The sequence below is a fragment of the Mus musculus genome, chromosome 17 (assembly GCF_000001635.26).
Source record: "Mus musculus strain C57BL/6J chromosome 17, GRCm38.p6 C57BL/6J".
NCBI classification, from domain to species: domain Eukaryota; kingdom Metazoa; phylum Chordata; class Mammalia; order Rodentia; family Muridae; genus Mus; species Mus musculus.
This window is the reverse complement of record NC_000083.6, coordinates 43,107,564-43,119,897: the sequence shown is the minus strand read 5'-3', so window position 1 is coordinate 43,119,897 and position 12,334 is coordinate 43,107,564. Positions and strand designations below refer to the sequence as shown.

Below are 12,334 nucleotides of genomic sequence, written 5' to 3'. Positions count from 1 at the left end.
AGACAAACTTCAGGGGGTGGGGACTGGACAGGGATGGGAGGCGGGGAGGGAGGGGGCGGTAGGGAGTGCGGGGTGTGTGGAAGGAAAGCACCAATTAGCTGCGAACACTTCCGCTGTTTTCAGTAAAACTTTGACATCTTCCAAGAAGTCGCCTTTCTGACTCTCTCGGGTTTTATCTGATTAACTGGACAGTCCACAAATTCCCCAACTGTCTCACTCTTTGTGTAGTCAAGGACTTGCCCTGGAGCGCAAACTGGAAATGAACTCGGTGTGTGTCACCGCAAGTTCAAGTTAACAAACAGGCTTGTTGCAGGGCGGGGACTGGAGGCTTGTGAAGTGAGTTTCTTCACTTGGGAAGGTTCCGTCCCAGCCTGGAACCTTTCTGGAGAGCACCAGGCAACCCATTCAAATAAGACATTCAGTTGCCTTCCCTGGCTCAGCAGCTACGCTAAGTGGGGAGTATCCCTTGAACATTTCACAGTGACATTTAGGATGTCAATCGATAGGTCTCAGCAGAAGAGGGGACAGCTGCCGAGGAGGCTAATGTTGTCACCTGGCTTATCTGTAGATAGAGGTGGGTTTTCTGTCTACTGAGCCATTAGTCTTCTGTGCACCTGTCCCTCTCTTCAGAGTAGCAGTTCTTGCTCATCCCACCTCCATCTGGCTCTGCCTTATCAGTGACTTCTTAAACGCCCTAGAGTTCAAACAAGTGCGAGTCCCGGGTTCCTAGAAATAGGACAGTAAAAGAACACCTGGGAAACATCCGTGTTCTAAGGTGTAGCTCCTGTAGGTGCTGGGAAGAACACAGTTTGTGATGCTTTTGTCGGGTTTGGGGAGAGATTTTGTCAACAGGGGCCTTCCAGGGGATTCAGTGCTCTAGGCCCCAGTCCAGCCCATTTCCCTGAGGATCTGAGGTATGAGAGCCAAGCACCATCCAGGGCACGGTTCCTACTCAGTCTCCATTCAGTTCTCACAGCTCTGCCAGGCTGTTTGTCAACTTCTTTGTGAGGGAAGGAAAATATCAAAAAATCAATAAAAGTAGACCAGGCAGTGGTGGCGCACGTCTTTAATCCCAACACTTGGGAGGCAGAGGCAGGCGGATTTCTGAGTTTAAGGCCAGCCTGGTCTACAGAGTGAGTTCCAGGACAGCCAGGGCTACACAGAGAAACCCTGTCTCAAAAAAACCAAAAAAACGAAAAAACAAAAAGAAAAGAAAAAAAAAGAAAAAAGAAAAAAGAAAAAGAAGAAAGAAAGAAAGAAGAAAGGAAGGGAGGAAGGAGGAAGGAAGGAAGGAAGGAAGGGAGAGAGAGAGAGAGAGAGAGAGAAAGAAAGGAAGAAAGAAAGAAAGAAAGAAAGAGAGAAAGCAAGATAAAAGTTAGGACTCTGTACCTAGGCCCACCTGTCCCTGCCCCAAAGCCTATGATATAGTCATTTCTCTCTCTCTCTCTCTCTCTCTCTCTCTCTGTGTGTGTGTGTGTGTGTGTGTCTGTTTATGTGTGTCTGTCTGTCTGTGTATGTATCTGTGTGTGTGTGTGTGTGTGTGTGTGTGTGTGCGCGTGCGCGCATGCGTGCGCGCGCGTGCATGTAGTTAGGGTACAAACAGAAAACTATGTGTTCGAAGTAGAACTCTGGGTATTAGTTACCGCTCATCCTATCTTCACCTGATGGGCTGTCAAGACTGACACCAGCCGTCTGCTTCACCTGTATCTCCATACCCTCTCCTGAGTGCAGGCTGTATTTTTTTTCTAACATCTTTCCACTCCCGTTTCCACGGCTCTCCAATCCACTCTTCGCTTGCCTCTGCCTGCAACTCAAATCTCTACTTGCTGGAGCCCTTCAAGAGGCTTCCATAACCATAACCGTGCCCTAGACATTGTTTTGAATACTTCTATGTGAGGTCGCTATGCCATACCATTTTCAATTCCACTTTACAGCTGGAAAAGCGAAAAACCTATTGAGTTATGTCCCTTGCCCAAGAACGACCACTCATTCATAGGTAACATAGCTATAGGATCAGTGCCTTAACCTTATACTGTATGCATAGTCTGAGCTTTGAACTTGGCTTCTCTAACCTCTTTCCCTCCTCTATGTTCAGCCACTGGCAACTGACACTTAGAATATACTGTGCCCTTGAACTCAGTGCCTTCTTGTCACTTGCCTGTCCCCTGTGTCAAAACACAACCTTCCACACCTACAATTAACTTGGATCCATTCTCTGAGGCTGAACTCAAGGGTCACAGTGTCTAAGGAGGACTTCCCATGGACACGGTCACTTTCCGAAGTTTATCTAGATGGATGGACCAGTTTGTCCTTCTGTCACTGCCTACTAAAGCAAGCTTAGGACTCATGAGAGGAACCTAGGTCTTAAACATTGTGTTCCTTCAGTAGCTGACACATAGCAGATGTTCTGGGAGTTTTTTCAATTTTTTTTGTTTGTTTTTTAAATGAAAAACGTTCAAGTAGTAAATACACATTGAAAAGGCTGAGAAAAGAAAAAAAATTAGAATGGGCTGAAACATCCAATAATGTAGTTTGACCTAAGAGAGGTTAAGTAAGTCTCCCAATGATGTAGCCAGAAAATGGCAGATAAGATTGGAATCAAGTCAGTTGTCAGGGCTCATTCCAGATTTTTTTTTTTTTTTTTTTTGTATTTTAATAGCTCTGCACTTAACCCATAGCATATGAAAACAAAGAGTAAAAACTAATGATTTGGACACTTGATGTTATTTGGAATGAGCATACTTCTTTCGTAGAAAAGAAGTCTCCATACAGATGGGTAGTGAGGCGGGAGGCTTCTCAACGTGAATGAGCTAACACAGTGACTGGTTAATAATTAGAGTGAGGAAGCACAATCAACTCTGCTTGGAACCATTGCTCATGTCCCGATGACGCCAGCTGCCATGTCAGGTTAGTATGACGGACTGAAATTTACAGGCGGATTAAGTGTTTCCTCTGTAGCTGAGAGCCCTCATTCTGTTGGCCATAAAAGTTTATACATTGGATCTTTGCCCTGAACACATTCTTCTCCTCCCCGCTCCCCGGACACATGGAAACCTAACTTTCTACCTAACCAAGCCTCTAACCCTGTCACGACGCATGCCTGAGTCCTTGTTTCTGCTCTTCTGTGTCTGAAGAACAAAGATATCACCACCCCTCCCCCACTTCAGTGGTTCTCTGATCATCCCCATGTTACCTTCTACCCACTAAACCTAACTGTGACATGCTCTCTTTTTGCCCCTGCTCGGTGTCAGCTTCCAGATCACCTTTCACCTCCTGAAGATTTTAAGCACAATATCTAAACGTGATCATTTCTTTAATTTAGTTTAAAACATTTGTTTCCTTTGTCATTTCGGCCACGAGCTCTTCCATGTATACATGGCATTTGTTGCTGTTGTTGTTGTTGTTGCTATTTGAGTTCATACACATGCCTAGCTCTTGACTCGCTTCCCTTTGTCTGCTTTCCTTGACAACCCTCACATCTTCATCTAATAGTTCTTCCCAAATATCTCTCAAATCCACAGCTCCTGCTCAGGGAGCCCCTGAGCTATAGACTAATATCCTGCCGGCTGATTCTGCATCAGGAAATGAGCTCTCTGCCTCTCTTCCTTCTAAGTCTGGCTTTCCTTAGGCACTCTTTTCTCCTAGTGAATGATAACAGGGCAGAAAAGGATGCCGAATGGGGCCTTGCCTCGCTATCAACTCCCAGCATTCTCTTGGGCACCATCCCTGTTCAGTCCTTCTGTCTTGCTGCTCTTACAGTTGTGGTGTAGTCTACCCTGCTAACCCTTGACTAAACTGGCTAATTGGTTACACTACACCAGCTAACAAAGCATGTTACTAGAGGAAGACTGGACCACAACTTTAAATAGCAGTTTTATCTGTAGAATAGCCTTAAATGTTTGAAGTGGAAAGCTAAAGTTCTTCATCCAGCCTATTTCTTCTCTTGTTTCTTCCTATATAACCCTACTTATTCAACCCAGCATTCTTGATGTTGCCTGAATAACATATTTACTCATTGAATATTTATTAAGAACTTGATATTGATTAGCCTGTGTTAAGTGCTGGGAATATTATGGTAAACATGACTTTTACATTTATAATCGGGTTATGCAAAAAAAGAAACTAAAGAATGGCATGGGCTAATCTAGGAAGACAGCTGGGTACTCAGGCATTTATCTCTGATAAAGTTTTATCTCTAGGCTCATTACTGGACAGATGCAAAGTTTGGGGAAACTGTTCCTAAGGTGAGTAATAATTAAGATGAGACCTGAAAGTTAGATATGAACAATTCAGGCATGGTGTAGGAGAGGGCATGTCCTTAAGACTGCAGGAGACATGCTCATAAAGATGTAAGATGAGGAAGAACTGACAGAGAAAAGGCATCTGAACATAGATAAAAGAGAATATTGCCGTGAGTGGTGGCGCACGTCTTTAATCCCAGCACTTGGGAGGCAGAGGCAGGCGGATTTCTGAGTTCGAGGCCAGCCTGGTCTACAGAGTGAGTTCCAGGACAGGCAGGGCTACACAGAGAAACCCTGTCTCGAAAATACAAAACAAAACAAAACAAAACAAAGAGAATACAGCGGTGGACAGGATGTTACAGATGAAGACCACAAGGGACCCAAATGTCAGTGTGGCCATCGACATCAAGGTTGACGTGACAAGTGACATCAGCAAGAGGCCAAGGAATGAGGGACTAAGGAGGGTCCATCCAGGTAAACAGCGGAGAGGTCATCGGTGACCACTCCCTCTGAGCAAGGTGCTGGGACCAAGACTAGATAGATCACTGTGGAAAGAGACAAGAGTGGACCAGGGCTGGGGATGTGAGCCAGGCTGTGCTTGCCCAGAACACCAGAAGCCTTGGGTTCCATCTCTAGTAACAGCACAAGCCAGGCGTGGCAGTGCACACCTGAGGCAGGGCAGTGCACACTTGTCATCCCAGCCCTGGGGAAGTACAGGCAGGAGAGTCTAAAGTTCAAGGTCATCTTCAGCTAACCACTTGGTGAGTTTGAGGCTAGCCTGGAACACGTGAACCATACCTCAAAAAAACGAGTGGGGGATGTGTGTGTGGAGGAGGGGCTGATGGACCAAAGACTGAACTGTTGATTAATCTCAGTGAAAATATCCAACACTGTGTCCTCTGGTTATCTCTTCAGCCCCAGTTAGACTGCTTCTCCTTTCCCTCCACTGCCTACATCTTCATCCCCAATTTGTCTTCCTGTTGAAGTCTTTTCATCCTTCATAACCAAGTCAAAGACCACCACTGTGTCCTGCATGCCCCTGCCATCTGACAGTGAGGATGGACCATTTGGTAAGCACAAGGAATTTTGCTGTATTGGCACCTACTCCCAGCTCCCTAGTCTCACCCACAGCATGTCCTTTAAGTGACTGTCACAGCATCTGCTTCGCTGGCTTGTGGTCTGTTTAGCTGTGTGCACCCGTCTCCTTGACTACAGTCTTCAGGGAACTGTCTGTGTATTGGTTATCTGTGAGCTTCCCATAGTTCCAGGCTTAGTGCAATGAGCACGGTGTCAGCAGCACAGAACTCTGCAGGCTGCTCTCTGACTTAAGCTGACTTAAGCACGAGCTTTTTTATGACATCACCTTTGCCCTTGAAGGCAATGACTTTTAAGAGTATCGATATGATGTCACTTGGGCTTGCAAGATCCCTCGGTGTAGAAAGATGCTTGCTGTGCACGCCTGACTACCTGAATTTGAGCCTCTGAGTACACAGTGGAACGTGAACTCTGAAAGTTTGCCCTCTGACCTCCATATGCACACTGTGGAACATGCACATGAACAGATACACACATGCACACACACACAGTCACACACAAACACAATAATTATAAGTGAAAAAAATTTAAAACACTATCTACAATAAGACTTTAAGCTCTTTGAATTTGCTTAAAAAGTCGTCTCTATCTTCTTAATTTTTTTCACAGTACATTTTATATACTTTACATATTCTCAGTTCTATAAAACGTATAATTTCCTTTAGCATACATGAATGCATACACCATTTATAAACCAATTCTATGCTCTAAGGGCAAGTAACTCAGCTTTGAAGCTTAGAAACCGGGGTAGCAACTGATTAATGAGGTTGAGTTAATTATTCACACATCTGTCTTTCTAGAGAACAGTCCAGGGAATTGTTTAACCAGTCCAAATGAGAAAAGTGACATTGAACGGAGGGATTTCTAAGGAAGTATATGAAAGGGACAAGTTCCAAGTGCCTGATATGGCTGATTTGAAGACAGTGATGACAATGGACAAAAAGACCCCTCTACTGGTCTCATGCACACTCCTGCGTGCGCGCACACACACTTGCATGCACGTAGAGATGAGAGGAAAATCTGTGAGAGCTGGTCTCAAGGCTTAACCTCAGGTCATCAAGCTCAGCAGCAAGTGCCCTTACCCAGTGAGACATCTCGTTGGCCCTAGATTCTTAGACTTTGTGTGTGTGTATTCTGTATGGCCCTGGTTATATGTGTGCACATGTGAGTAAGAGTGTGTACGTGTATGTGGACAAAAGCCAACGGGCAGTGCCTTCCTTATTTCTGCTTCTGCTTTACTTTATATATGTACTTTTAAAAGATAATGTCTCACTATGTAGCCTTGGAATTTGCTTTGTAATCCAGGCTGCCTTCAAACTTGCAGACCTTTTCTGCCTCCCAGATGTGCTACCACACTCATATCTAGCTAGCTAGCTATACTATACTATACTATACTATACTATACTATACTATACTATACTATACTATTCTATCTATCTATCTATCTATCTATCTATCTATCTATTATCTATCTCTATTGAACAATACTATATCTATTTATCTATCTCTATCTATTTATCTATCTCTATCTATTTATCTATCTATACTATATCTAGCTATATCTATCTAACTATATTATCTCTATCTATCCATCTAGGTATCTATCTATCACCTATTATCTATTTATCTCTGTCATCTATATTATCTATTTATCACATATCTATCATCTATCATCTATCTATCTACATCATCATCATCATCATCATTATTATTAATTTGTGCCTGGGTATTTGCTTGCATGTGTGTCTGTGCACCATGCATGCATGCAGTATCCTTGGAGACTGGAAGGGCACATTACATCCTAGGTCTAGGGTTACAGAGGCTTGTGAACCACCGTGTAGATTGCTGCTAGAGCTGGAACCAGCCAGTGCTTTTAACCATGAGCTATTGCTCCAGCCTCTCCCTTTACTTCCTGAGGCAGGTTCTCTCATTCATGATGGATCTCACTGATTCTTTGAAATGGCTGATCAGACAGCCCCAAGGATCCACTTGTTCCCTTCCTACCCCTGCTGGGGTTACAGGAAGGCACCATCACATCTAGATATTTTTAGATGTTGTTCTGGATGTCTAGACAGAAGATCTCATACTTGCAGAACAAACACTTTACCATGGAGCCATCTCTCCAGTCCCCATCAGTGCATTTTAGACAGCAAGCACATGGCTGGCCACTCAGCCCTGGTTTTCTCAGTAGAGATGGAAATGAATGTAATGCTCCATTTCTTCAAGAAAGAAGGAAATTCAAAAGTACTGAGCCTAAATGTTAACTTCTGCTACTTTGACAGTAAGTATACAAGCAATTGATACATCGTTGCGTTCCTTTCTCTAAACATGAACTGTACATTTAAAAGGGAAAATATCCATGGCTTCAAATTCACTGGACTACAGCAAAGCGGAATACATTTTTGTACTGATCCAGTCATGTGACTTCTTTGCTTACTCCACAAGCACGTAAGGATCAGCTATTTCTTCAGCTTCAGAGGGAGAGGCACACAATAATAATCAAGGGAAACCGCGTGAGTCTGGAGTAAACACAACTCTAAGCTCAAGTCAGAATGAGAATTTGGAGTAGTGAAAAAGAGGAGGCTGCCCCCGAATACTGAGGAGCATAAAAAGCATGCAGCCAGTCCTTGTTTGATCAATTATTGCTTATTTAGCAGGGGTGAAATTCACCCCTTAGGAGAGATCCAATATGCTGCTTGTTCTTCATTACTGAGCATGGCTGTACAGGTCCAGACTCAGGACATATGTTACTATTACCAGATTAGGGTTTCAACCTGAGCCCCCAACTAGCCAGGTTTGGCCACCTATCCTGAACAAGCCAAATAAAAGAGCCAAATTAAAATGGAGATTTATTCAAAGTGGCCACAATGGAAAGAGGGACAAAGGAAATACAGTGACCACTACATCCAAGTTTGATTTCAAATTCCATACGTGAGGGTACATAAAAAAAGAAAAGATATGCATAGTTGAATAGTTCAGACAAGGTGTGGCCTCTGCCCACGGCCGTCTCAGCGCCAACTCTCTATGAAGTCATCTAATAAGTTGCAAAATTCTTCACAAAACATTAGGTCTTCCTCTGGATGTCCCTGGGGTTTTGGCTATTTCTTCTCCCATGTGGAGATTCCTAGGGAAATTCTTTTAGAAGCCTGATAGCCAAAGAGGGGGTCATAAATGGCTCTTTAGAGAACTGGTTCTCAACCTGTGGGGCACGACCCCTTTGGGGGGTTCAAGGAACCCTTTCATAGGGGCTAAGACTATCAAAAACACACATATTTACATTATGATTCATAACAGTAGCACAATTACAGGTATGAAGTAACAACAAAGAGGCAGAGGCAGGCAGATTTCTGAGTTCGAGGCCAGCCTGGTCTACAAAGTGAGTTCCAGGACAGCCAGGGCTATACAGAGAAACCCTGTCTCGGAAAAAAAAAAAAAAGATTAGGGGTCACCACAATATGAGAAACTGTATTAAAGGGTCCCAGCATTCTAGACTTAGATTGTAATCATCTCTGCCAGAGAAGCTGACTACATGGTGACAGTTAATAGACAACTACTCATGCCGACAGGGGTCCTTCATATGTAAGGTGGATGTCCCCAGGTCATTGATATTATCAGAAGTAAAGTCAATGGACCCAAAGGTTATGAAGAACCTTTGAACCTAAGGGGAAAGACGGGCTAAGGAGCCCCAGGGGAGTGGACATCCAAGCACCCTGTTTCCTGAACGGAGACCAGATTCTACTCCTGATTTGGTTGTTAAGAGGCTATTTTAGGGGACTCGTGTGGTGTTTTCACACCTCCTCTCTTCCAGTTCAAAACTGCACTTATTAAACAGGAACAGCACTTAGCACCAATAGGGAAACAGCATTGTGCTGTCGCCCCTCCCCTTGCCCACCTCCTCAATGCACCTGCCAATCTCAGCTTGTAACGCTCACAGGAAACCCATGGTGAAAGGCCATCGACATCTAGCTAAGCAATTGCGCTCAGAACAAGGGAGGCAACAGAAAGCAAATCTCAGTCCTAAGCAAACCCATGTCCAGCCCCTCAGTAACAAAACAACCCCTCATTGATGCTCGATTTAAAAGGCTCTCTGCATTCAACAGCAGTGTTAAACTCATAACCAAAACCCAGCCATCAACGACCTATAAAATCCACAGCAGCTGGGCATGGGTGGCACACACCTTTGATCCCAGCACTCTGGGAGGCATAGGCAGGCAGTCCCCAGGTCAGCCAGGGTTCCATAGTGAGAACCTGTCTCAAACCAAAAATGCAAAACACAATAAGACCAACAACAACAATCCCACAACAGATGTATAAAAACCCTAGGTCTTGCTTGCTTGCTTGCTTCTTGGTGTTGTTTTGTTTTGTTTTATAAGCTTTATTTTACGTGCATGCATGCATGCTGTGTGTGTGTGTGTGTGTGTGTGTGTGTGTGTGTGTGTGTGTGTGTGCATGTGCTCACCAGTGTTGCTTATATGTATACTTCCACATGAGCTCATGAGTGCACATTAGTATGTGAGTACGGGGTCTCCTGTTGTTAGGACAGCTAGTTCTTCTAAGGCTCTTTCTTTATCTTCCCTTTCAGAGTAGTTCTGGTCAGACCCAGGACTCATCCAGACCAACACACTGACCCGTAGAAGGGCATCCTGGAAAGCTAGAGCTCAAAAGGACTTCGAGAGGGAAGGACCTGGATCACTGCTGTGCAATTGGACATAGGGGTCTGGAGATGGTGCAGAGATGAAGCCACTGAATGGCTGAGTGGGACCTGCAGCTCGGGTCCAGCTCCTGCTCAGCATGGGAGTGGGGCACAGACACCTGCCTGGAGCTATGTTTGTTACCTAAAAATTCCGCCAATGAAAGAAAGTGGGTGGACAGAGTCTCACCTTCTCATTAACTTGCTTTCCTGGATTTGGCAGCACATCGTGTCTTTCCAAACCTTGCTCCTTGGCCTAGTAACAACTTTTTTTTTCTTCAAGGTTCCACCTGAAGAAGCAGAGGGGAGTGGAGAAGGTTTATGTAAGTCTTGTGTCTAAACAGGTTGGGAGAAGGACTAGAGAGAGGAGAGGAGTATTGTTATATGAACCAAAGAACAGCCAGGGTCAGCTAAGGCCATTTGTCTACAAGGATCTCTGGTCAAAAGGGGGGTGTCTCTTTTTGCTTCCAGAGATGCCACCCAGGCTGGGTAGGTTCTAGAGTTTAACCTCTGAAAACTCCAGCTTGCTTGGGATATTGAGACCTGGAAATGTTACGCAACACAAAAACAAAGCTGAGGGTAACAGAAGACACAAAGATGAATTGTTGGGTCCCATGGAAAACTCCAGGATTCCCACTCAGCCTGGCAAAAATGTAGCTTGGAGCCTGAGGCTGGAGGAAGTCTAGAAATTTCCAGCTCTGTAGGGACTTCTCGACCCTTGGTCTGAACCTGCCCAAAACCGAGACACTTTATATCTCATGCCAGCCTAATCCTCCTGAAGTATGTTTTCATCTCGCCCCTCCCTGGACCAGGTCACTCCCTGGCTCCTCGGGGCCTCCTGCTTCAAGTCTCAACTTTGCTGCCCCATGCCAGGCCCACCATCATCCATCCAGCCCTGCCTTGCTTCCTGGTTCACATCTCTCCCCTCCCCTACACACCCTGCCTAAATTATACACAGCTGCATCCTCAAATAGTTTCTCTGCTCATTCCTAGCCCTGGTACTCCTTCCCCGTCTTATATTCAGAAAACCATGTCTTCTCTCTGTCTATAAACAACCTATCCATCATAGTGTGTGTCTGACTAACTGGTAACTATTGACCCATAACACTAACTCCAACGCAAACACTAACTCTGATAGTAAAGCACAGATGCCCGATGCTAACAACTCACTGGACTAAACCTTAACACATTCATGGTACTAATGACCCTGTGAGTTAAGCACTTTGATTATCCTCCTTTTCCATCTCTGAACATAAGAAAGGGGATATGGCCTTGGCCATGGTAGGACCTCTCAGATTTGGTGTCTGTTGAATATAAGAGGCCTTCAGTGATCACAGGAGAAGAGACAGCCCTACCCCATCCTCGGCTATGGGGCCTTTAAGACTTCTCACCACCTTGCCCTCAAATAATTTTTCTCTGCACAGTGCCATAGTCCAGGAAAAGCAGAATTTGGCCTGAAGGCAAGAGCTTAGGAAAATCTGTGTTCAGCATCTGAAATACCCAGTGCCTTCTCGGGGTATCTTAGACAGTGCATATGCATATCCCATCTTAAAGGCATGTGTACGCATTCAGTTAATATGTAATGCCCTCCACTTGAGAAGAACCCATAGTTCCTGATGCGCTGTTTTGTAGTTTTGTTGTGAATAATTGTCAAGTCCCCCCAAAAGTAGAAGCACCCCATAAAACCCTAGACCCTACAAGAATCAGTGCACAGCCAGGTTTGTTTCACCTGTGCCCTTTGACACCCATACCCCACTCCAAACCCTGAGGGATTTGTGCACAAGACCCTACTCACTACATCATCTCAAGGTGAGGATATCTGAAGAAGACATGAAAAGTTTATGTGAGTTGAACTTTCCCCTAATGAACAGTGGAGCTTAGGAAAGAGAAACAAACACACAAGGGATGGACAGAAAACACATCCACCCTGCTTAAATTGCTTCTCGACGTCATGTCTACCTACTTTATTCTTTCCTTTTTCCTTTTCTCCCACATGTGTATGCGTGTGGGGCTGTGTATGCATGCATGTGGATGGATGTGGATACTCCTGTGTGACCAAGCAAATGTGGATGTGGGAAAGAGAGATTGGCACTGGATGTCTTATTGCCTCCATCTTATTCACTGAAACAGGGTTTCCAGCTGAATCTGGAGCACGCTGATTTTGCTAGTTCAGCAAGCCACCTTGCCCTGGAGCTCCCCTTGCCTCTGCCTAATTAGTATTGGTATTATTGGTGGGCTGCCAGGCTCATCTGGAATGTATATGATCCTAAAGTTCTGGTTTCCAGTCCTCCTGTTTGCTTAGCAAACA

The 12,334-nt window shown here is 44.8% G+C and overlaps 1 long non-coding RNA gene across 2 annotated transcripts; it reads left to right on the top strand.

Annotated features, from left to right (window-relative positions):
* The first annotated feature begins 2,828 nt into the window (after positions 1-2,828).
* Positions 2,829-10,216, top strand: Gm34627. Of its 2 annotated transcripts, XR_385583.2 has the most exons (4): positions 2,869-2,907; positions 4,200-4,244; positions 5,157-5,311; positions 9,919-10,216. It is a non-coding gene; the product is annotated as a predicted gene, 34627 (long non-coding RNA). The 2 variants fall into 2 exon arrangements; XR_385582.4 differs by lacking the exon at positions 4,200-4,244 and having other exon boundaries at positions 2,829-2,907.
* The last annotated feature ends 2,118 nt before the right edge of the window (positions 10,217-12,334 follow it).